This window comes from Anguilla anguilla, chromosome 2, assembly GCF_013347855.1.
Source record: "Anguilla anguilla isolate fAngAng1 chromosome 2, fAngAng1.pri, whole genome shotgun sequence".
Lineage (NCBI taxonomy): Eukaryota > Metazoa > Chordata > Actinopteri > Anguilliformes > Anguillidae > Anguilla > Anguilla anguilla.
The window spans coordinates 1,158,999-1,177,500 of record NC_049202.1 but is presented as its reverse complement, the minus strand read 5'-3'; the positions used below and the strand labels follow the sequence as shown (position 1 = coordinate 1,177,500).

General features: G+C 42.0%; 1 long non-coding RNA gene across 3 annotated transcripts in view; it reads left to right on the top strand.

The window, feature by feature from the left end:
* Positions 1 to 18,502, top strand: part of LOC118219698 — a 289,497-nt gene that overhangs the window by 230,900 nt on the left and 40,095 nt on the right. For 2 of the 3 annotated variants that reach the window (XR_004763823.1, XR_004763822.1), the window contains exon 2: positions 9,026 to 9,137. This is a non-coding gene — a long non-coding RNA (uncharacterized LOC118219698). Of the gene's footprint in view, positions 1 to 9,025; positions 9,138 to 10,529; positions 11,412 to 18,502 lie in introns of those variants that run through there. The other variant, XR_004763824.1, reaches the window with a different exon arrangement.

The window sequence follows — 18,502 nt, the reverse complement described above, 5'->3', positions numbered from 1 at the left end:
ACCAGCGTTGCTATGCAGTGCAATGCTCAGCTGAACAGCTGAGTCTTTAGCCATTTTTTAAACAATGGTACAAAAGTGCAGACTAGGGCTGAAGTACTGCTATCGATAATCTGTTATGCACGGTATGAAATTTTACTCTCTTTTCCTTTTCCATAAATTAATAGTCGTAATATGTGTGAATTTATTAAGCAAATCTGTGGAAACCTTTTTATGCTGAGGGCATAAAATCTTCTCTCTATTTCATGTCCTTGTACTACACATAAAATCTTTTATTAATTATTTTTTGTTTTACTGGATTGATAACGATATACTTTAACGTCAGTGCCTTTGTCTGTGGTTGTTTATGGTTATTTATTTCTTTTCTATTTCTGCTAGCCGACCTTCTGTTCCAAACCTTACTTTTAATCACATATATCTTTAAACAAATTCTTTATTTTCCTGAAATTTAGAATGGCCAGTCGTGATTGTAGACCGTTCTCAGCACGGCAACCTCCTCTGTGAGTTCATCGAGGTGCACGCCAGGACACGCATCCTGAGTACTGTGTGTAGTCTGCCACTGCTTCCTCTTGCTCAGTGATCCACCACCAGGTCTGAGTGGCTACAGTTCACAGGCGCCAATCAAACAGAGGAAGTTTCTGTTTCAGGTTAGGGCGAGGGATAACCTACTGACCGAAACCCTTTCTCCCTGGGCCGTGGTACTGTCTGTTATACGTCGCTGCATGCGACTCCCTACAGTCGCCTCTGGAAGGATCAGGATTAGCTTGGGACTTTAGGGAGCATGACTGCATTAATAGGAATCACAACTTGGACATGTCGCTTGGTGGCCTGCCGCCATTTTAATTGCTTGTTTATTCATTCAGAGGCCATTTGTTTGTTTATTAATTGTGAGCCAATTGTGAGTTTTAATTAGACAAACCAGCAGAACATTTTATTTGATATTGAATTTGTGACAACCGCTGCAGTACAAGCCTGTTGCAATCGCTCCATGCACACCTCAATGTGCACAAGACTCAAAAAAAAAAAAAAAAAAAGAATCATACAATCACCGGCGTTTAATTTCTCGTTTGGATTACGTTGTCATTTCCTCTTTTATGCTACCTCGGAGCTCCTGTAGCAACAGGGACAAAGAGCGAGTGCGCTGTTCGCTTCTCCCGGCTGATTCATTGTTCGGGAAGACTGGAAGACGGCCAGACAGACGCGATGCCAGCAGACGTCAGTTCTAATGGATGTTTTCCTGACGCAGGTCTTTGTCCGTGGGCAGATGGTCCGAGCGGCTCAAACACACGATACCTGCGAGACGGGTTCCGAGGGCCGTGTAATCAAAGCTGCGCTTTTCACTGACAGCGCTCCCGGACGGCCCGGCGCGGCCGCGGGCTAATGCACGTTGAGCGCGCGTTTGAGTCCGATGCCACGGTAATGCTACCCTTTTCAGCGAAAGGAAACCTGAGCTGCTTTCATGTGCTCATACCCTGTTAGCTTAGTGCTCATACACCGTTAGCATGATACTCATACATCGTTAGCATGGCGCTAATACCATGTTAGCTTGGCACTAATACCACGTTAGCATGGCGCTCATACCTTGTTAGCATGATGCTAATACCCCGTTAGCATGGTGCTCATAACCCGTTAGCTTGCTGCTGATACCAAATCGGCTTGGTGCTGGTACCTCGTTAGCTTGGTGCTAATACCCAGTCGGCTTGGTACTAGCACCCTGTTAGCTGTGCAATAACTGTGCTGAAGTTCATCGGGCACCAATTTTTTTCATGCTCCTTTTGAAAACTCTTTTCTTTCAGTCCCCTAGTAGGTGTCTCTGTCCACTGCCTGGCTCATGCCACTGCCTGGCCCAACGTAGCATGGTTCATGGATGGGGTAAAATAACATAGTGTCTCATATCGGCCGAAGGTATTCGCACAATAAGGCATTGTGTCTCAACTCTTTCATTTCTAGGTATTTGGTGTCAGCTGAATTCCTCTTTGGGTGTCCATGTAGTTGTTTTGTTCTTGTTTTTTTGTAACACTTTGAATGGCATTTGGAATCAATGTCAGGTATCACCAAATTTAGGGTCAATAAAATTCCTCCATAGGTGGCAAAAACAAATAGCCTAAATAATGGATTCCAGTCTGATTTTTATAAAGAAATAAGCTATTTGGTTATTGGAAATAAATCAGCACTAGACAAGCATTATTTCTCAACTCAGGAACACAACATATCATAATTTTGAGTTATTTTTTATCTGAGCTGGTGTGAACTGATTTATGGTGGCAATATGACGAACAATAAGCTACACTCCCATTTTATATGTTAAGAAACTGATCAGTCAAACCAGTACTTAGTGTTTTGGATTCTATTACTCAGCCCGACTAAACTCTAGTCTCCTCGCAGCTTCTCCTAAGCACTTTGCAAACATAACTAATTTGGACAAATGTAACTCCAAACAATATAAATCAATGAAATATTTGCAATGACAGTGAAACTCGTACCAGATGTGGCTTTGGTTTCATGTCAATTTTAGACATTTTTTCAACAAAGATTTATGAAAACACAACTGTGGTGGTTCCACAATGGTGGAACACCATTTCTTCCATTTTTTACATTTATTTTTTGTGTGTAGCACACCTTCTTCTGAAGTCAACAAGGTTCATTCACACATCAGGGGCGTTCATAAGAGGGGAAAAATGAGCAACATCTCTCAGCTTCTCAACTTCCTGATTGCCTGGGTAACACCTTATCTCCTACAATTGTTTTGTTTTTGTCACTACCATCACCCACAATGCTCTCTGTTACTCAACACATGAAAGTCTGTTGTCTTGTGCTTTATTCTGAAGTTGGGGAGGGTGGAGGGGGGGTAAATAGGTTTCTTATTTTATGTCATGAAAGAGTCAGTCATTCTGTCATCTGTCTTTCAATGTCAGACATATTCCTTGCTTGAATAAGACTCATACATAAGCTTTTTTTTGTGAGAAATGTGTGACTAAAGTTGAAGTGTTATATTGATTCTTTAGTGACAGAAATCAATAATAAACAGAAGAATCTTTGATTGTGAACTTGAGTACATGATATCTTTTTATTATTTATATCTCATCCAGTGCTCCGCGTTCTAAGACTCTGGGGTTGAGTTTCTGGGGTAGAGTGAATCTTGGGTTTTGCGTGAAATCAATGCGCTATGTTCCATGTCTCCCTCGGACAGCTTTGAAAGGTCCCGTGATTGAATACATCGAGACCATCCATCAAGGTCATACACTGTACTATGTTTCAAACCTTCATGTAGCGCAATCTCATGGAAAAGACTGTGGTCATGCTTCAGTGCTTGCTCAGTGTACTACATTTTGTCTCCGATTACACTGCAGATGATCCTGATGCATACTGAAGCTCTTCACATACTTAAGCGATGGACATATACAAGGGCATTCAAAACCTGTCAGTTGATCTTAACCCTGAGAACTGACCTTGAGTGCCATAAATTCTTTGCCAACTAATCTGGTTGACTGGCAAGCTGGCTGGCCAAGCTAAAACATGAAAATGGTATTATAATTATTATTTATTAAAAATGTTTATTTCATATGTATGTACTGTTGTATTAAACATATTTATTTAAATATAGTTATATTCTATAAGTTGTGACCATTTTTGTGCTGCCCAGGATGCTTTTGGCTGCAGTTGGCATGGGCGAAGTAGAGGTTTGATGCCGCACTTATGGGCATTACCACACCTGGGCATTGGCAAGGTGAGCCAACCAACAGCCTGATGACTATCAATGTTGAAAAGAGGGCTTGGTCGTGTCGCAATATTTTATTATTAGCTGGCTAATATAATAATACTGTAGCATCACAGTGAATTCCACGCTATGCATGTAGAACTGTTAGTTTACTGAATTTTGTCGAACAAGACCCATGCTTCCTTTCAATACTCCCTGTGCTAACTTTTTAATGGGTTGTTAAATATAAGTTGTAAGCTGACTTAAAAAGCGATGAGAGAGCCTGAGTTAAAAAATAAGAAACAAGACTATATATCTTATAGCTACTGTATCGATATGGTGTAGAGCTGAATTCTGGAGAAATGGTATAAATGCACTTTCGTGGTCATATGATACCTTCTTTTTTTGAAAACCAAATGAAGGTTAAGTGACTTAGCCCCCCGTTTAAAAGCTTATTTTCTGAGTTTGATAAGGTGTGTAATAGAGACCATGGCCTATATAGATATGCTGCTTACTGTAACAAAAGGCTAACTGTCTTCCAAGATAATATTTTTAGGCTGTTGAACAGAACAGGTCTGCATTCTTCGCTGTGGCTACATACCAAGACTAGCTATTCAGTGCTACGCATTGCTAATGTTCATCAATATAATGGGCTGTATTCTCCTGTTTGTTTAGATGTAATCCTGTAAGACATTTCTGGCTGTAATACTGGAGTTTGAGAAAATTTAATTTATTTAAAAAAAAAAGAAGAAAATTTTCATCATATTAATCTAAACTTTTTATCAGAAAAAACATCGGCCTTCATATTGACAACATAAAGTTTCTCCACTTTTACAATAAGCAAGAGTGGAGTTGCTGAATAAAAAATTACTCCTTGTACCGAATTAAGCCTGACCCTAAAAGAACTGAAATGCACCTACATCTGTTTTCATTTCTTTTCTTTTTTTTTAAGAACCCATGATTCCCAACAAATGAACATCGTGTTCTGGTTTGTCGTTACAATTGTGTTCCCCTCTGACCATGTTGTCATCTTTGTTCAGACTATGAAGTCCCTGATGTATGATGGTAATGGGTTTGTTCCATTGTGTGTGTGTGTGTCTGTGTCTGTGTGTGTGTGTGTGTGTGTGTGTATGTGTGCGCGTGTCTTTCTATGTGTGTGTGTGTCTGTGTGTGTGTGTGTGTGTGTGTGTGTGTCTGTGCATTACTGGCTGTGTAAAACAGGGCCTTCTACTATAACTCACATCCATGTTGTGTTTCTTCATCTCCACGTTGTCTTGCTACTGGCTGTGTGCATGAACTCCAGGCTTAGGCCAGGGACCTTGTGCTGGACTGGCTGACCTGCTTGGAGCTCAGATGGACTGCTTGGTAGTCTGATGCAGCCTGATGGCACACAGAGGTGTGAGTCCTTTGTCCCGTTGTGAGCTGGCTGGGTGTCTGATTGTCACTGGAGGACATTTTCATGTACAGCTGATTGTTATTGGATTAATTAGTGCGGTATTGAGCAGCCATGATGAGGATGTGCGATCTCGTTCCCTGCTTGGAGGGCACCGTTTCTGCGTGTTGTTCCGATCGGGGCGATAACAGAGGCTCATATGAAGCGCGCGGGTGTCTCTGTGGCGTCAGACACGAGGAGGCGCAAACTGAACACGAGAGGTCCTTGGTTATTTTTTTAAAAAAGGCTCCGTCTTGTCAATGTAATTGGCACACGGCGTGAGAGTGAGCGCACTGGACTAAACCAATATGGATCGCATGTTTGTGTTCCCTTTGTGCCCTGTGAGGGGTGAGCGGCATGTCTTCATCAGAGTGAAAGGGTCTGAGGAGCCCTCTTTGTGTGGGGGTCCACCGGGGCCCAACCTGGCTGCTCGGAATGAGAAAGGGGGACAGGACGGCCCGCGAGCGCGCTGGCGAGGCCTGTGGGACGTCCCGCTTTGTTCCCCTTTTATGGCCGGCCAATCGGAGGGCTGACGGGGCTGTCCCCTCGCATGTTCCTCCCGTATCTCACACGGCCCAGTTTTCGACAGGCTAAGTGCTCAAATTGAGCCATTTTGTTTCACTTTAAAATAAACCCGGATCTATTATGCCTGATTTCTCATTCATGGCTCCCTCTCTCCCCGCGACACTGCCCTGCTCTCTCTCCCTCTCTCTCTGCTCCTTTTTAACGGTGCCCCCCCCCACCCCCCCCCCCCCCTCGGACACACGGGGGTAACCTTGCGAGGGCCGCTGTTTTCACTCCGGGCATGTCAGCTTCAATCTGCGGCGATTTGGTGTGAAATGCGCTCCTCGGTGTGGGGCTCCAAGGTCAGGCCCTGGTAATTGATGTTGCTTATTCATCTGTTTCCCGTGTCATTCTCTCCCCCACACAGTAGCCTTTGTTTGGCTAAATTGTTTGAAGATTTACTGTAGTTCTTAGAGCCCTGCGAAGCACCCCGCCCCCCCAGCCCCCCCCCCCCCCCACCGCGGAGCCTCAATGTGCCTGCCAAGCAGGGGGCTCAGAGTAGATGACATATAATGGCTCTCGGACAAAAGGCCTTTTTTTCCCCCAGACAAGATGCGGGGGACATCTTCTTGCATAACAATTAGGGCAATTTTCAAACTAATTTACTATGAAATCACTCTCTGCAAAAACCCTCATATTGTTATACAAATGCTAATTAATATTAATAAAGGCCAAAATAGATTTTAGGCCGGGGAAAAAAATGTAATATCTGCACTGCACAATATTTGCTAATAACAAATGACTTGGGAAAAGCTGTCACATAAATAATGTTCTATAATATAGGCTACAAGATGGAAAAACTGTATGTGGTCACTGTATGATTTCTGTTGGAAGGCCCAAACAACCAATGGAAACAGAATTACTCACCACGAGCCTAAATGTGGCATCTTCCTCCAAACACAACAGAAGATCCCTTGAGTGTGTATTCCTGGGTGTGTTCCTAGCTGAACAGGACACGTATGCCTTTTTCCTTTTTTAAAATGAGCATCAGCTTCACTTATTTAGCCTTTGACATGCATTTAATTAATTATGTTTATTTTCTTATATATTTTCCTCTGGATGTGCCAAGCTCATACAAAGTAAATTCATTTTAAATGGATAAACAAAAAACGTGTTTTGGTACCAACAACTTATTTCTCCCTCATTTTCTCACAGAATCTTCTTCAATCCCCTTTATAAGCCGTGTGGTTTGATCATTTGAACGCCAAACGAAAGATGAAGAAATCGATTCACATGTTTGTCCAAAAAAACTCAAAAAGAAAATCAACTCACCCAAAGAACTGCCAACTCAGTTTGTACGCTGGAGGGACAAATAATTAGTTTCACAACAGAGACTACCCATGCACTTTCATTTCTGCAGTAAATGACATATCTGTGGCATAACTCCCAGCCCTCAGCTTGGACTCCACATGTCCAAGCTTTCACCAAGTTAAACTGTCCAGCACAAGGCACATATTTACATAGCGACAGTCCAAGATATTAAACTGGCTTTCAGTTTGTTGAGAGAGGTGAATGAGGCACTCAGTGTTTATGCTGCGTTTTGTTCATGTCAGGCTTTATTTTAACATTTGTTCCTGCGAGCCTCATGTTCTAATGAATGGATAAACAAAACACTGCTCCCTGATGTTCTAAAATAAATCAAGATGCACTACAAAAATAAAAAAAACATTTTTTTTCAAAATGATTTATTCAATTTTTTGGACATTTTTAAACTGAAAACAACAGAAAAAAACCTATCAGTGCTACTCCTAACACAACCCACAACCCATGTTACAGACTTAACAAGACATCCTAATAATAGCTCCATTGTAGCTTAAATTTTTAAAGAGAAACCGTGATCTTATTTCATGTAGTTTCAGAAAATAATTTCGTTTCATGTTTTTGTTGTCTGCATTATTGACACGGCGAGCGGGCCTCGGAGGGGGGGGGAGGAAGGCGCAGCCGTTTTTGAGCGGTTTGAGAGAGTCTGAAACCATCTACCCGCCAGGCCTTTGATCTGCCCATCGACAGCGGGGCAGACCGGGAGCGCACGCTGCTCGGCATGCTGGGATGCGAACGCACCTGACAAACGCCGCCTTCAAACATTAAAGCGCTCGGAGGCCCCGGCCCGGCCCCGCGGCTCGGCGGTACGGCGGTACGGCGCTCGGCGGTACGGCGGTGCGCCGCGGTGGAGATTCAATAACAGAGCTCAGCAATATGCTTCCTGTGTTATCACGCCGGCGAGCGCGCGGGGAAGGACTCCCTCGAGTGAAGTTTAAGCTCCATTGCTGGTTAAATTGCCTTAATCTTTCAGAGGTGCACTTAAGCCGGGAACTGACAGAGAGCGCGGGGCCTCCCAAACGGAATATTTCAGGATACTTCACCTTTGAATCCATTACGCTCTCCGCTCGCCCCGCGGAACGCGCCGCCGGTGGTTTACTCAGCTGAAGTAATCGTTTTCAACATGCTGTGATTTCTTTTCTTTTTTTTTTTTTAAAAAGGAAGTTAAAAAAGGACATTACTTATTGGTTAATGTAAATTAAAGGCAATTTAAATACCAGTGTTGGCATTAAGTCTTGGTGCAAATGGAGGCCAGGAGGGGGGAGGGGTTTCCTGTGGTACCGAAATTGTACTTGTAACATGAAAGTGTGTTACATGAGAACACTGTTACACAACCTTTATTACGACCTGTATTCATATGATTTTCTCAGCATAATTAAGCAAAACTCACTAACGCGTTTGATTTTTTGTTTTATTTTCAGTGTTATTCTACAAAAATGCTTGATTAAAATAAAAATGAAATAAATATATTTAGCATGTGTTAGCTTTTGCATGATGTGTTGGCTTTATATATGAGCTCAATATATTCAGTATGATGTGATATAATTTTTGTACACAGTAAAATGACCAGTGTTAATTAAACTCCAACAGTGTTAATAAAACTCTTAACAGATAACATTTGGTCCCACATTCCAGAGTGGGACCAAATGTTATGTGTTAAGAGTCTAATTAACACTGGTCATTTCACTGTGTATTTTGGCACAAACTGTATGTGGAGAACAGACTGAGTAACTGTGTAGCCCTGTGTCAGGATGCGAGTGCTGTAATGTGGGTGTGTCTCCGTTGCGTCCCAGCTGTCTGTCATTCGTCAGATCTCTGTTTACAGAGGTGACAGCGAGGGCTTGCATCCTGACAGGGAGATACACAGCCAATGACAGAGCAGCGTGCCAACTGTTTTCTTAAAACTGAGTTATTGATTTTTCACCCGCTGCATTGTTTTTGCTGGGTGACCTGTGCTAGCTGTTTCTGTGGGCTAGAATTTATTTCTTCTTTTATTTTATTCTTTATTTTACCAGGAAATCCCCCATCAGATGAGCATCTCTTTTGCCAGGACCTGAGGACCAAGAAACCAAGAAAAGTATGACGATAACTAGCCGCTTAACTAGCTAGCTTATGGAAAGAAGCTTGGTGAGTTGCAAAACATCAGATTGTCTACTAAAATTTACTACACAGTCAAAACATTTAAAAAATGCAATGTACCTGTATGAAATGTTCAATCCAACTAGTATTCCCAGTTTTACTGAAATCCACCACCATTCCTACTGTGTATAAACTGCAAAATATGTTGAAGTTGTCACAATTTTTACAGGATGCAGATACCTGCAAAGGGTATATCAGCTACCACCGGTACACTGAAGGCACATTTCTCTGACTTTAGTTTTGGACATGCTTTGAAAGGCCAAATTTAAGCTGCATTGTAACTGAGATACAGCCATGGTTGCTGGAAGAGGGGAAAAAAAGTCAGTTATTTACTACCCGGCTTCATATTCAAAATAAGAAATAGAATTGTAAATCATATCAGTAGTGAATGAGAAACAACCCACAAATACTATAGAATTACCAACACAGGCTTTGAGTGGCAATATGTTCAATTTTGTCAATATTGATTTTTTATTATTTAATTGGTTATGGAGGGAAACCATGTATAACTGGAACCATATTAAAATGACTTCTGCACATAAACTAACTGCATATGGCATGCATTTGAAAATATACATTTAGGAGATTGAGATGCCAGAGCATCTGGACTGCATTATTTAAAAAGTAAGGGGAAAAAAGTGCAACCAGGACTTTAATTCTTGTCAATCAATTAAGCTTTCACCAGAACGATTCATGTACAAATTCCAAATGGCCACTACTAGAATGACTCGAGAATGTCTTTTGGTGTTATAGAGGGTAAAAAAAAAAAACCTTCGCAACTACATGTACTGACAATATTTTAAACATACAATTGAGAAGTGTCTGATTTAAACCATTGCTATTATAATTTGTGTTCTAAAATCAAAGATCAGAACTCTTTTTTATTTTATTTTATTTTGCAGCATGTGCAGAAGTCAGTCTGCATGCGCCGTGTGTTCTCAACATCAACAGAGATATTTGGCGCAATAGGGAGCGGGCGGGAGACGGACTTGTTACGCGCAAACGAGGCGTCTGTGTTCGGTATCTCCTGCCCTGTTGCTCCAGCGCTTCTGCCCCACTCGCGCGTCTGTCACCTCCCAGTGCAGATAAACCGCGGGCCTTTTTGAAAACAAAGAAATAATTACAGCGGCGCGTTTAATCCTGTCATTGACGTGTCAGCAGGCTGCACTGCCGGTAACATTCGAGAGGGCTTTTGAAGTGGCAATCTTTCTGAGACTTTTGGATCATTACACAATAAAGAACACTTCATAAGCATCGCATTGAGATGGGGGAAATGATGTCTAATGATGTTGACAGCAATTCAGCTCTCTAGAATTACAAAAGGATTTGACTAGGCCTGCCTTTTCTAATGAAGCTTACTTTTTTCTTTTTTTTTTAAAGGTAATGGAATACCCGTTCTTGAATATCTTTCTTTTTATCAATACTGTCAGCATGAGTCTTTAATGCTGCTCAGATAATAGCAGTAATGCGTGTCCTCCAAACTGACAAGTCAATTCGCAAGAGGCCATCCTGGATGGAAAAATGAAATGGAGAGTGCAACTATATACTTTTCCCTTTGATTTTAATCACTGCAGATAAGATGATTTGTAGAGAAGTATGAATTTTATCTGAGGATGTACAACATGTAAGCCTGCTACTGGGTCAGTGGGATGCTTTTGCCAACTAAAAGGATTCGTGCTCTTTGAAAAATAACCGAATTCTTAAAATGGGTGTTCAACTCCTGACGAATGCGCACGTGACTTTTCGGCAAAGCCCTGCAACCATCTGAGGTTTTACAAATCCCACAATCCCCTTTGCTGACATACTTGCGCTATCAAGGTCCTGCTTGTGTGATAATGGCAGATTTGATCTTCTCAGGTTTGTTTCATCCTTAAGGGTCCAGCCCTAATCCAGCCTTGCCCAACCTTTGCTGAACAGTAAAGCACTTCCAGTCAGACACTTAACTGCCTCTTCCTTTTTGAAGTGTCCGAAGCATCTTATCTGCTCAAGTTCAACCAAATGCCTCCAAACTCATTGGATGGTGCTTCATCCCACAGCAAGACAATGATCCCAAACATACTGCTAAAACAACAAAGGAGAAAATTCTTGACTTGCCAAGTCATTCGCCCAATCTGAGCACAATTTCATATGCTGAAGAGAAAACCAAAGGCAACAAGCCCCTGAAACAAGCAGGAGCTGAAGATGGCTGCAGTACAGGCCTGGCAGAGCACCATCAGAGGTGATACTCAACATCTGGTGATGTTTGTGGGTCAAGTAGTCGTTGCATGCAAACGATATTGTCACACACACACAGCCAAAGCATGAAAAAAAAGTCTTTGTCCCAAACATTATGGAGCTCACTCACTATCTATATATATATATATATATATGCATTTCCAGGCACTACACAGGATTTGAGATTAGATTATTAACACGCTATGTCTGAAATGTGTCACCCAATTTGCAAAAGACAGAGGGTGTGAGTGATTCTTAAAAGGTGCATCATTTTCTGAAGAAACACTTGACACTTGCAAAAATGCACGTGTAATATATCTGTTGACCGCATTATTTTCCAGACTTAATTCTGTGTTATCACTGCCTGCTCAGAAAACTGCATATATGTATCTCCTGAAGTGTCAAAACTGTATCAGGGATCATATGAGGAGCACGGAGGGTTTAATTGGCTGGTAGACTTGTTTAATTATCACATCCAAGAGCTTTCCTCATATAGAACAGCCATTTTAACAAATCTTAACAGTAAATCACCAATGACACAACTGGAGACTGGTTTTTTTCATTATACGTTTGATAAATATATCAGGGCTTTGTGATATGTACACAATGTATGCGGTGAACAGTCAATATTTTTGCCTGTTTGTACCCTGATCTCGCACCTACCTTGATGAACAAGTCAGGATGCATTTGTTTCAGTTACCATGATTTTTAGACAAGTGTTTTGATTGTTGAAGTTGTAATCCCTATTATTATTATTATTATATAATGTAATATAGTTTGTAAATGGAGTTTTAATAGAAACATGCTTTAATCAATTGTACAACATAAACTACCTGGTTTCTATCAGCATATTTCCTTAAAAATGCAAATATGTTTCGCAAGTGTCAGTAGAGCTAACTCACCAAACTTTTCTTCAGAGTTTCTGAAGAAAAATTGTGATGCTAGTATTTACTTGAAAATAAAAGAAGTTTAATTTAAGGACAAGCATTGACTTGATACAGTCTTGGGATTTTAACACAACATTCTCATTCTCTGAAAACATCAAAACATTACAAATGTAGAAATGGTTTTACAACTGCCATTGACTAGCACTAGTCCTACTACTACTACTACATAATAATAATAATAAATTAATTAATTAATGTTGCTCTTAAAAGGCCACTTGTCATTCCTATGTCTCAAGCAATTTGTTCTGCAATTTTCAGAGGTTTTTTGACATGACATCGCAAATTTACAAAAAGGCCACTTCATTCTCTGTCTTATGAAAACAACGGAGCGATCAATCGCATGTATTTGATCGTGAGGGAAACTGAGGAATGTGCTCGACAGGAGCGTGTTCTGAGGATGGGGGGGGGGGGGGCACTGGGGAAGGCAATTTCTGGAAGGGGGGGGGGGAATAGCACACGGGCAGCTGGAAACCTTTTAATTAGTACTAATTACCTCAGCAGAAAACGTTGGGGGGGCTGGAAAGGATTTGTGTCAGCGAGTGAAAGATCAAAGATTGCGGCGCTCGCATTTTAGTCTGTTGAGTTAAAAAAAAAAAAAACGAAAAAAAAACTAATAAGCGAGTGGTAATGGGGCCCCTGAGAGCCCGGCCCAGGTGGGACGGCCCCTAATCCCTTCCTCGCCGCCTAAGCCTCGGGCGCGCCTCCCCCCAATTAAATAATCAGATGCTTTCATTTTCCACTGATGCTGAGAAATTAAGATTTCTTCGCCCCCTGTCGCGAGGACGAGATGAGATTCCAGACCGGTGTTCCCATCAGCCCCGGCGTCGCCGGGCCCTCCCTCACGGCGCTAATGTGGCCCAAATATGCGGCTTTCGCCGAAACGTTCCTGTGAGGAGCGGAGAGGACGCGCGTGTGCACGCGGCCCGCAGGCTCCCGGACGGCTCTGAGGTGGCCCTTTCGGGGGGGAGGGGCTTAATGGAGGCCACCGGTGCGGCTGTGTCAGGGTCATCCATCAAGTGCCATTGATCATTTGCCGCGAAGCGACAGTTGCTCAGTGATTATTTGCTGTTAGTGCAACATTCAAACGTACACGACTGGAACTTCTGCGGCTGGTCAGCTGACTCAGTTCTCGAAGGATTTTTTATTTATATATATTTTTTTACATTGAGAGATTTAAAGTGTGATGGGCAATGTTTACTGCACTTGAAAGATGCTTGTTTGTTTACCGTTTACGGAAATGTGCAGTTAAAAATTGAAGTTTTTCTTAACCTTCAATGACGGTTTGAAATATATATATATATATTTTTTAAGTATTTTTAGAATGTGTACCATGACTGACCTTGGTCAGCAACAGTAATAACAAATAACTTTTGTTTTCACACAGTTTTTAATGCATGCTGTCAAATGTCTGAATTAAGAAGTGTTCACGGCAGTAGCCTTTTTAAAATTCAAACGTAGACATGCGGGCCTTATTTTCCGTCGGATGAAAAATGTGCGTCTCTGGAGCAAACATCTGTTAGACTTGAGGACCAAGAGCCACAAACATCTGTCAGGATTAAGGAGCAAGAGACACTGAAGGATGCACAAAATCTTTATCATGCTTCATCCTCAGAAATTTTTTATGCTTTCCTTTTTTGTTTTTTTTTGTACAAAATGGCGGCCCGAGCCTCATTCAGCGGGAGCCTGACCCTGCGACGAGGACGGCCTTGGCACCCTGAGTGAGAGTGCGAGGCGTTTATAGGGCCCTAAATGGGGTCAGTCCTTTGTTGGTCGGGGGCTGCAGTGATAGAGGCTGACTCATATGATATAGGGGCTTAAGCGCTATAGCACTTAACGCGCTGGGGTAATTAACGGCTTTCAGCTGCAGCCCCCGCTGGCGTGGGGGGGGGGGGGCGTCGATGCCTTAGGTCAGCTCTCCGACTTCAACCTGCATGTGACCCCCGCTCGGGCTCCTGGGCTCTCGCTGACCCACCCCTCTTTTTTCCCCCTCTTTTTTTGGACAGATGCCTTTTGCGATTTTGACCTCCGCTTGCTCCTCGCCGTCATTGTTTTCCGTGACCTTTTTTTCTCAGGTGACGTGTGCGGCAATTAAAGTGCCGGGTGTGAGCATCGGTCTCGTAAATTACCCGTCTGACGCGGACAGCCAAACGCGGTGCCCGGTGACTTCATTTTCTCAGGTGCAGGTTTTTTATTTAAAAAAAAAAAAAAAAAGATTGTGATTTAAATCTTTCTTTTTTTCAACCAGTTGTATTTTGGGGTTAAATATTTTCTAATGGGGCCCTGCAACAGCATGTTTAAATTTTCTTTTTCGCTGGATGTGAAGACACCCAAACTCTTTAAGCACCTTCGACAATGAACTCCACTTCATTTATTATTCTCTCTCAGGTATTTTCAGCGAATGCTCCGTGCTGGAGGAGGATCAGATCGTTCAGCCCGGGTTTTTATATCTGCAGAGCTGGGACAGCCTGCTGTTCCTCCCCATCACGGTCAGGACTCATGACCGTAAGCCGGACCCTTGAAGCTGAGCATGTGGCCAGCTATAAATCCACCATGGGGGTGGGGTGGTGGGATGGGGTGGGGGGGAGGGGGGTGGCCTTTTTTTCTGGGAAAAGAGGTTTTCAGGTCAGAGTTGAAATGATCAGGGGTGTGACATAACAAGGCATCCAGGACACAAAGAGATGCTTCTTGCTATCTTCAGTAGTCTGGTCATGACCTGAAGATGCTATTTGTGGCCCTGAGCAACCTTTAAATGCAAACAAAATTAGGTTTCATAAGTGTTAGCTGTTCAATGGTTTATGTTATATGTTTGTCTAGTATAACGGTTGCAATAAGTGTGTACGGTATCAAGGTTCATGGTATAAGTATGCACTGCCATTTGAAGCATCAGAAGGAATGTATTTTACCTTAATGGCAAGTCAGTGGAACATAAAGTATTTCTTTTTTTTTTCTTCTTTAAAAAAAAAAAAATGGATAAAGCAGTAAAACTGATGGCACCTTCTTATTTTCAGTGATACATAAGCATAATGATTATCATTTAGTGACTGTGCCAAATAATAATGTTTCCAGGATTTGTGGTTCGCTGGGGAATGTTTATTGTGTGTAACATATGGTGCGTGTGGATGAGATGCAGGCTTTGACTTGCCCCCTTATACATCGAGCATCAGTATTACTAGCATGTGAATTTACAACTCAGCGGCCATTTTCCCTGCCAGGCTTATAATACCACACGGCTTATCCAGGGAAAGGAAAAGGAGCTCAGTCACTCTATTTTTGTTTCCACTTTTTACGACGGGACATTCCCCGGACACGGTGTAGCATTTGTTCTCATTGTTACACGCACACACTCGTTTTGTGCTTTAATCTCTTGGCTTTTTTTTTTCATTTTTTAAAGGCTGAAACATCGTTCGTTTTCAGCTGGTTTGGTTATTTACTTATTTATTTATTTGTGTGTGACAGTTATCCATTTAAACCGTCTCCCTGCCTTAAATGGAGAATGGTGCTTGCAGTCGCTGGGGAGGAGGTGGCCTTTAGGAAGATGGACGTCGAGTGTGTCGGACAGCTCCTGTGCCTGATAAGGAAAAGGGCGCAGGGTCGCGACCTCCCCAGGCAGGGTCCGTCGGGTCAGCTGGAGGCGCTGTTGGAAACAAAGTTTGCGGGAGCCCGGGTCGAATCCAGCTTAAAAAGTCAGGCCTGTCAAAAGCCTCCGTCACATTCCTACCTACGGGCCACCTCGGCTGATCCCCGGTCATTAATCAAACCGGAGAGACGTCCTGACCCCGGCCCCTTCCCTTTGAAGCGCGCTGTCCTCGGCTGCATGAGGAAATAATTTGCTGCCTGATTCAATGAGCCATCAGAGAAGCCAGCAGACCTAATGACATGTGAGAATATTAACCTCCTACCACCGAGAGCTGTGAATCTCGGGAAGGAGTCTATAATTCACCCTCTGCGTTTCACAGGCTCTCTCTCTTTCTCTCAAACGCGCACACACACACACACACACACACATGCCGCACACATACACACATACATGCACATGCATACCATACACACACGTGCACACACACACACATCGCACAGGAATACACAGACATACTCACAAACACACACACCTAAACACATTGACACACACACACACACACACACACAGAAATGGAGAAACACACACACACACACACACACACATACAGAAACACACACTTCCTCTCCTTCGTAAGAATTTTAGGACCTACTCTGCGACTAATTAAAATTTTTAAGTGTGTTGTAATCTTATAGACACACATTTATACATGAAACCATGCTTGTAATGTTGTAAGTAAATATACAACTATTTGACATAATCTACATAATATTGCTTTTATTGCATTTTAATGTATGCATATACAACATGAATAATATTATACAATACACAACATGAATAATATTCCATGTTGTATTTGAAATTACATCAAGTATGTGTGTATTTATTTTTTCTCATAAAAATCCTCCCCATTCCTTAAAAATGTAGAACTTAAACACAAGAAGTGGGAAGTGTTCAATAAGTGATAGCAGACACACAACAATTGCGTTTAAGGGGAAACATCTGCATTTCCACTGTGCATCAACTGTTGTAAACTCACAGAAATGGGCATAAGTACCGAGGCTTAGATAAAGTATGTACTTTGAAAATAAAGCACTGGTGATAGCTTTGATTCCAGTGTTTCTTGCAGTTGCATTTTTAAGAATGATTCAGATAACTGCAGGCAAAATTGCTAACGAGACAAAACTAATGAAAAAACATTTACAACACCAACCAATGATTAACCGACTAGGTAGATAATTACCTTGTGTGTGTTTTTTTTTTTTTTGTTACCCCAGCTAGGTTTTCAGAAGGAAAAACTTTACACAGTTTCTTGGAATCTCCTAGGTCTTTGACAGGAGCACAAGCTAGCTAACACCAGTGAGATAGTTACATTACACCTACAATTAGTGAGACATATTTATAAAACAAACCAATGATTAACTAACAATGTAGATAATTACCGTGTGTTTTTTTTGTTTTTTTAAACCCCAGCTAGCTTTATGGAAAGAATGACTCTTCACAGTTGTCTGGATTCTTCCAGGGTCCCATCAGTAGCAAGCTAGCTACCATAAGCTAGATAGTTACAACCACACCTACAATTAGACCAAATTTCATTATTAATTTTCTGAAATGAACATTAGGACCACGCCAGTAATCCTGGCAAGATGTGCTTCTCCATTTGCATTCCGTCTGAGGGCCCTGTGTATATTTTTGAGAATCCAAAATGGCCGCAGTTATAAAAATAAAAAAAAGTCATTGTTGTAGCCATGGATTCTGGCATTCTAGAATTCATGGTCGTACACCGTGAACTTGGCATAGGAACAAAACGAACCTGCGTTCCAACGCACCTCAAAGCAAAAAGGTTTCGTTTCGAGATGACGGATGCTTTCCGGCACAACGCTGAGTTCCTGCTGAGAGACAACTGCTTCCTGTGCAGCCTTGAGTTATAATAATATCATAATGTCTTGCTCCGTCAGATCCACAACAGCACATTTGCAGTAAATTTACACTCAAGTGTTTGGACAGTTGTGGAAAAGTGAGATACAAGTTTTGGCATGGTTCATGCAGAATCCTGGGAGATGAAAACCACAGCGAAGCAGTTTAAGTCTGCAGATGTTATGGCTTTGATGCAACCCAGTGTCTCTCGCGGGTAACCTTACGGATGGCATATTTAAAAGATAAAAGATATTTGTCAAACATTAACGTCAATCTACTCTTTCGATTAACAACAGCTGTAGAAGTGAAAGAAAGAAAGAAAGAAATAAAGAAAGAGAGAAAAAGAAAACGAGCATCTGCAAGTGTGTTCTCACAGCCTTCCAATCAAATTCTTCGCATTCCCTGATGACTCAGTAATCCAGTGAGTCTCTGGCATAATGCGCAGCAGGCCAGGCTTCCCTCTGTTAGCTCACTGCTTTGAACATCGCTCTCCATATAGTTTCTTTTTTATTGAGTTTATTATTAAAACCAGTCAAATCTAACTTTTTTTTTTTTTAAACCACCAGGCTCCCTTTACCCATTCGTTATGGTTTCTTATCTTGGCAGGCAATCTGAACTGAACGGCGGCTAGTCCATTATGCACTTATGAGGCCCATCGCTCCTGCGGTATTGGCCAATTCATCAAACATTTATCTTTT